The sequence below is a fragment of the Buteo buteo genome, chromosome 26 (assembly GCF_964188355.1).
Source record: "Buteo buteo chromosome 26, bButBut1.hap1.1, whole genome shotgun sequence".
In the NCBI taxonomy this organism is placed as follows: domain Eukaryota; kingdom Metazoa; phylum Chordata; class Aves; order Accipitriformes; family Accipitridae; genus Buteo; species Buteo buteo.
Window position 1 is genome coordinate 5,442,178 of NC_134196.1, and position 7,791 is coordinate 5,449,968.

Below are 7,791 nucleotides of genomic sequence, written 5' to 3' on the forward strand. Positions count from 1 at the left end.
AGTGGGAGGCGATGCATTAAATTTTGTTAATACTTTTGGTTGGTTTATCCTTTCCATTTTGACATTGTATCTTGTATCTGTCATTTTTATAGATGTACATAAAATTGGTTTAAGGAACAGATTCAATTTGGTATCCAATTTTTAACCAGTGTTGCTCATAAATCATACACAATACGTATCAGTTTTAAGAGGAAAAGGCACGGATGCCCAAGGCTTATGAATTCCTCGCAGCTCATAAATTCTCCTGGAAACCTGGCTTGTAATAATGTGGGCATACAGTTTCCACTTCCATTTTTCTGTAACTTTGACTAAGCCTCAGATGAAACTTTAAAACATGATTTACCATAAAGAGGTCATGAATTGCATCTGTTTATTCATTTTATTAGAAACTCGGCATTACTAAGCCTGACAGAGTTTTCTCTATCTGATTATACTGATAAAGGGGATAATATTGCGGTACACGGATGGGATGAAGGGGAAGGTTTACTTTCCTAAATTAGCTGTGAAAGTTTGAATCTGAAAGCTGCAGAACCACTCTGTATGCCACTGATTTCTGGCAGAGCTGTGATATCAACTTGCGCTTTTGCTCACCAAAGTTATATTTTGTCTTTTTGCTTTTTCACATCAGTTTTCTCACCTCTTAGGCAACTCTTAGAAAACTTCAATGACTCTGAGAATTTTAAAGTTCTCTGCCCAGGAACCAAACCAGTACAGATCTCTTAAAGGCAAGTATTGGAGAAAGGACATCTTCTCCCAGGAAAATATCTTTGATATGATACTTCTATCATATCAGGAAGAGTTTTACCCACATACCGAGGCTGACCATAATTTCTGAGGTTGAATTGATATTTTTGTTGTTTCTGGAGGAATGAGACAGTTCCTTTATAGAAACAGTGCTGATTTCAAACAACACTAATGAAATACCTTATCAGCCTACTGAAACGCACGTGTGATGTTTAGTGCATATCTAAAGGAAAAATGGTCACTACTGAAATTTTTGAGAACTCAACTGTCAGGAAAAATCAAAGTATTTTCATAAAGTCATATTGACATTTGGGGGGGGAGGGATCAATTAAAAATCTTTTCATAAAAAATTATATAACAGTGCTTTAAAACAAAACATGTCTGATAATATGTTTGGAGTTCATGCAATTTAAATTTTGGACTTCTGATTACATTAAATTTATGTGCTGCTTTAAGACATTTAAGACTTCACTTTTTCTTATTTCCATGAAGTGAATAATCCTTTTCTTGGTTAGCTATGAACTTTGAAAAAATCACCCTTCCTTTTTAAAGGGTAATTAACTGTTACAGTTCCTCCATGTTTTCTGAGCTCTTCATATATACACAGTACAGTGATCTGGTACCTGGATCTCTCGTACCTGGTTTTGCAAGGGGAATTTATATCTGTTTGGTCAAAGCCTCGTAAAACTGCAGTTGTTTAGATCCAGAGAGTTCCATTCGCACATGAAAAAATTACACAAATTATTCCATTAAGAGCTTCCATTTCTGTTTCACACAGAAATGATTGTGTGCCCTTTTTTTTTTTACCTCTTGAATGCTGTAACCAATGCATTTTTAGCTCTAATATACATCATATGGGTAGAGGTTGAGTTCCTGCTTTAAGAAGGAGCTGCGTTTTTCAGCTGCAGTCTGGGATAATGATCATCTTTTATTGAGCTGCTGCGCTTGTTCTTCCTAAACTAGTATTTCCAAAATTATGGTCCTGACCTCAAGTCATGACACTTTGTCACTTTTTATTTGTGACTCTTACAAGGAATGCAAGCCCAAGGGGAATTCAATTGCCGAAGTCAGGCTCACAGGTGGAAGCAAAATCAGGGTTTGCAAGGGAGGGAATATGACTGAACAGGGCAGTGTGATTCCATAAACACCACTAGCAGGTGGGTTTTTTTCCCCTATTCCTACTCTGCAGACTCAGTAGCAGCTTCTGTTTCAGCTAATTGTCTTTCAGAAGGATTTTCTGAGAAACTGAAGCCAGTCTATGATCAAGGACGTGCAGAAGCAGAAGACAATCGAAAGCTTTTCTCTCCTCAGCTCAGACAGGAGAGAAATTGTGAGATCAATTTCCCCACGGCACGGACTTGTCAAGTTTACCTGCGTACTCCTCCTGAATTTCTTTGTTTGAATTCCCTCTCATCAGGAAATCAAACCTGATTAAAAGTGGTTCCTTTGTTGACTGGCTTTGGTGTTACTTGGCTGCAACACTCTGCTGATGACATTCATTACAACCAAATGCTATCAACACAGCCTTTAGGTTGCTAGAATACATTCTCCTTGCCATTTCGAATCCAGTTTAAAAACAATGCAATCCTGATAGTCTGGTGCATAGAAGAAGTTTATTTTGATAGACAGTGAATGCTTTTTTACTTGCCTGGATTTAATTTAATTTTACTTATTTTTGGGACCCTTCACTAAATGTTCTTCCTTTGTAATTAAACACGAATTAAGAGGTAAATGTCTCTGCCAACTCTGAAGTTCAGTGATACATTCTCAATTGATGTGATGTACTGGTCTGTAGTTTACCATTTTCTGGCAACACTAGGATTTGCGATGTGGCATGTATCCAATGCAATAAACATATTATCTTAAGAATCAGTCCAGAGTGTTCTTGCTTTATAGGTATTAGACCCATGGGATAAATTAAGTAAAACCAACATCCATTAATCAAACCTTTAAATTATTGTTTTCATGTTTTATGGACATAAAAATGTACATAACTTGAAGGCAAGTTAGATAACATAAATGTTAAGTTATATTTGCAATTCCAATTCTTTGGCTTGATTCACCTCAAAAACTGGGAGGCCACTTAGAAGACGGGCAAGGATTCCCTTTGCAGTATCATTCCTAATGCTTCCAACGTGATAATGTAATTTACAGTGAAAAAGGAAGATTGAAAGAAAGCGGGAAGTGGAGGATTTGTGTCCCAGAAAGAACATTTAAATGATCTGATATAGTGAGGAACATAGGTTAAATTGTTCCTTGCATAGCTTTTCCCAAGGCAGGAAGGATACCAGTTAAAGAATTATTCCTAAAATGCCGTAACTTTAAACAGAACGTTGAGTTGAAGAGGTGTTATTTCCAGAGAAAAGTAAATATTTAAGAGGTCTGTTAAACTTACTAACATGTCCTGCTGATAGAGGTAATGAGTTCAACAACGCTTGGAAAACCCTGGCTTGCGTGCTGTAAATGGATTACATGGTTGTTTATGCAGTGGGTTGGCCAGCGGAGGAAGTCAGCCTGCATTTATCCTGGGGTTTGCAGTTGGAAACAGGTTCTTCCCAAACTTGTGGAGGGTGAGTGAGTCTGCTGACGGAGTTCTGCAGGACTACGGGCTGTTCTTGCAAGCACACAAGTGATTAATTTAATTAAAGGCCATAGGCTTAGGTAGTATTTAATTATTAAAAATGGAGAGGAGCTGTTTCATTTCCACTGTGGCATGTCAATTCTTTCTTTTCTACTACAGAGCGCATAACACTTCTGATTTGGAAATCATAGGACTCATCATTTAGTACGCTGTTTATCTGATCAGGTCATCCCACTAACGCCAACAGAGATACGGGGCGGGCGGTGTGTGTGTGTGTGAAATCAGTGTAAGATAGAGAAGAGCTGGTACCATAAACTTAAAAAAACCCCAAACAAACGACCCTAGCTTAAGTGCCCAATGACTACCCTAAATTTCAGCTTCCTCATTTTCTTTTAAGTAAGTTTTTTCTCTTGCTTGTGTTTTGTGGAGTAAAATGTGGTAACTTAAACCCATAAGGATGGAAACACAGAAAATAAAGTACAAGAAAACCCCAAATACTGGGTTTTAATCGTCATTATTTTTAAACTGTTCAGTGATTTTGAAAGCAGAGGTTGATGGTATCTCCTGTGACTTTAGTTGCAAAAGTAAACAAGTCTGAAAAAACTGCAAACTTTCCCAGTTTTGAAAACCTGTGTATCTAACCTGGTTAATGCCAATTCATTGTATGTATTGTGGCATAATTTTTTTTCTTGGTATATATGCACCTATTTCTGTATTCACTTTGGTTAAAAGTATTTCTCTATATGTATTTCATCCTTTACTCTTCAGGAAGATTTCCTGCCCAATCTTTGTCCGTACACATACCTGTTACATATTCAGTCAAAACAAATATGGGAAACAAGAAAAGAAAGTGTTAAAGATTCTCCTGTGCAATACTGTTCTTCCTTGTCTTTGCTATTAACATAACAGCAAAAGCTATGAGGTCAGGGTATTTTTTATGTCTGTGAATGTAGTCTGTATCTGATCTTTGCTCTTTCCTGAAAGCGTTTGGTTTAAATAATCCCAGTAGTACAAAGTCTCACATCACAGTCTTCTATTTTAGTTCTCCTTTCAAGGGAATTACTGCAGTTTTAACCTGCCTCTTGCTCTCTTTCCTAGTGCAAAGCTGTGTGATTACAGGGGAAGGGTGATGAAGCACATCAGCTCTGTCTCTTAATCTTCTTATAAACCCTAACAGATTTTGAAGATGAAATTTGGCAAATGTTAATTGTATGTGCAGAATTCATGCTGGGAAAATCTCCTTCAGAAAAGAAAAAAAAAAAATCCAAAAAAATAGAGAAGAAAAAAAGCTGAGTGCACAGCCGGACTGTTATGTAAGATGTTTATTTCCATCAAATCTAACCCAGTGGAGGCTATGCAGAAAATAGGCCAAAGCTGCAGAGTCGTGACATCATAACATCATCAGAAAGGTCAAAGAAAACATTGGCACACTGAGAAATACTAGTTTATAGTACTGGTCATTTTGCTCTATATTTAATATCTTTTTTTTTCCCCCTAGATATTGGAATAGAGCCTGATAGTGGTAAGCAAGCCTGAGCTGTTTTAAAACTTTCAGAGAAATGTGTTTGTGATAGCACATGGCAGCATAGGAACATGGCTGTGAGAACTACTCATTGTTTTGATGACAAAACTGAAAGCCAGGAAAAACAAAGAAAAAATTTTGGTGGAATGTGAAAAGTTGCATTTAGCTAAAATTTCACTTTGGAATTTTTCTGAAGAAGTTGTAACATTTTGCATACAGCACATCTGAATGAATCTGCTGATTCCTTAAAAAAAATTAACTTCTTTTTTTTTTTTCTCAGTCAGTTCAAGACCAAAATAAAGAATTAATTTAAATGTCATGAAACCCTTTTCTGTTGAATAACCTCGTGATTGGAAAGATTTCTCCAGCTCTCGCTGTATTGTTGTCAGGCTCAGAATGGCACTAATGCACAGTTGCTGTTCTGTTCTGTCCTTGAGGAATTTACAATTTAGCCAGGCATCCCATTACATTCACATGGATCGCCTCTTCTGATGTTATGACTAAAGCGAGGCATATATATGCTTAAGTACATAATAAATTCTACACAAAGTAAATATTTTTAATCTAGATTTATTTTAGCTTTCATGCCTCTTCATACTTGTGGCTGGATTTTAAAAAACACCCAGAACAAAATCAGACAACTCTATTCACAAAAAGATGTTAGTATATAGACACACTTGGCCTGAGTATAATAATAATAATTCTGACTAGTTTCTTACATATTGGTTAATGCCCATTTTTTAAACCGTTTTTGTTTTCTTATGTGCTGTGTATAATCAAAACAAATACCAGGGGTGTTTTAAGTGATCATATGTAGGTATCTTGGCTTGGGTACAGAGGAAGGTACTGTTAATTCATGTTTTATTCCCTGCCCTGTGTGAAGTAAGTTATTTCAAGAAAGGAGAGAACGTGATGCTGACAGGCTAGTGCCAGCCCATGAGAAACACCGGTGAGAGCACAAGGAGGTCAGGAGAGGTGCATCAAGTTTTCAGGCTCCAAGCTGCTGCTGCTACGCAGGCAAAGCCTCCTGCTCTCCTGCTGGCCAAAAGCACCTATGTAATACTCACTAGATGCCTTGCTGCTAAAGAAATAATTAAAAACATTGAATCTATGATTTTTTTCTTTTTTTTTTTTTTTTTTTTTTTAAACTACACAGATTGGGTGACAGTCTTCTGTAGACTCTCCAAACAGAAATTTGGAAACCAACCTTAACAGCAGATTGTATTTGCCTCAGCTTGTGTACGCGAGGGGAGGAGAAAGCAACAAGGCTGAGGATTCATCTGACCAAGTGTAGATACCTGCAGCACAGTTGCCACGTAGGCTGTTTGACAGATTCATGGAGAGAAATGGGCATTTCTAGAGAGCAATTTTTCTCATCCTAAAGTGGACATCCAAAACAGGTCAGACAAACCATGCCATAAAATGTCCACTTCTGCACTGTTGCACGAGGGGAACCCGAGGTGACTAAAACAGAGGATCTGCACTGTAGATGTCTGAAGTCAGATGAAATTAATCTCTTCCCAAATCTCCTTTTGCACCTCTGTCCCTTCTGGGACAAGGAGTCAACATGCCTTCCCACATGGAAACTTCTTTCAGGCTCATATTTTTGTGTGTGCTTGTACGACACCTGGCACAATGGGGACTACTGCAAGGTTTTGTCCGTATGATGCAACATCTACCTCCCAGAGATCCTGGGAAAATATCCTTATCTCAGGGGTAAGGATATTTTCCAGTGGCAGAACCATCCAGCTCCAATGTGCAGTGATATTTCAGAATTTCTACATTGCCTTCTGTCATCAACACAAGTTTTTGAGCCAAAAAAGAACCCCTAAACATCTTATTAGCCAGAAGTTTAATTTACGATGGTAAATTTTTAGCTCAAGACTTTAAGTTTTCTTTTGGGGAATGCAACCTACTATTGCTTCCTTCCTTGCCAGTGGGCACTTAGGTACAGGAGATGATCTCACAGGCACCTGCAGGGTCACGGCTACGGGTCTTTGCTGCCTTCGTGAAGCAGAGGACCAGTTTGCGCTCTTGTGAGAACTCCAGGGCACGTACTCAGTGTTTGTAATCGTACACCTTGTTTGTAACTTTACACCTCCAGCGTTGTCGCAGCTGAGGAATGGAACCTGTAGATAACGGCACACAAATATTTATTTCACTCCCAGGAAAACACCTGGCTTGTAAGTCCCGATGAGCTGTGCCCTCTCCTATTTGCACCGTCTAAGCCAATGTCGAGGGCTGACGCTGGACCCTGAAGGCAGTGAAGGCTTTCAGCCTCAAAACTGTTCAGGTAGCTCAGCCTTCTCTTTTGCGGCATTTCTTCTTCGCTACAGGCTAAACACTTGTCCCACCAAGGTTAAAACTTTGTACGTCAGGAAGATCAGTTCTTGATTTACTGTCATTTGCTTTAGCTCTGTCCCTTGGCTAACTTCCAGTGGGATTTATTTGATTAGGGTATAAATGAGACGAAATGGAATTATAATAGGTATTCAAACAAAACCAAACTTTGTCATGATTGTTCTCTGATTTATAGCTGATATCCAGAGGACGGAGGAACACTAATCAAAAGAGGAAAATTTTGCACATAAAAACCAGACAATCCTGATGCAATCAAAATTGAATCAAACAAATGACAATTCAAATTAGCCAACATCTATTTTTCTCTTTTCCTTCCAGTGAGTGAATGACTTTCAACCTAGAAAGGGTTTGAGATGATTACAGATTTAGGTCTGCTGCCCTTTTCCGCTTTAAATTAGTTTCATATTTTGAATATATTAATCTTGCCTCTGTCTTAAACCACCATGGCTCTCACCACTCCCTGTAAAAATAGCTGCCTTATTAAGGCTGATTCTGTGCTGAATTCCAATGAGCGCAAGAACTTACCACTTTTTCAGTATATGTGAAGTGTGTGTTCACAAGAAAAAGCTTTAAATCAAACTGT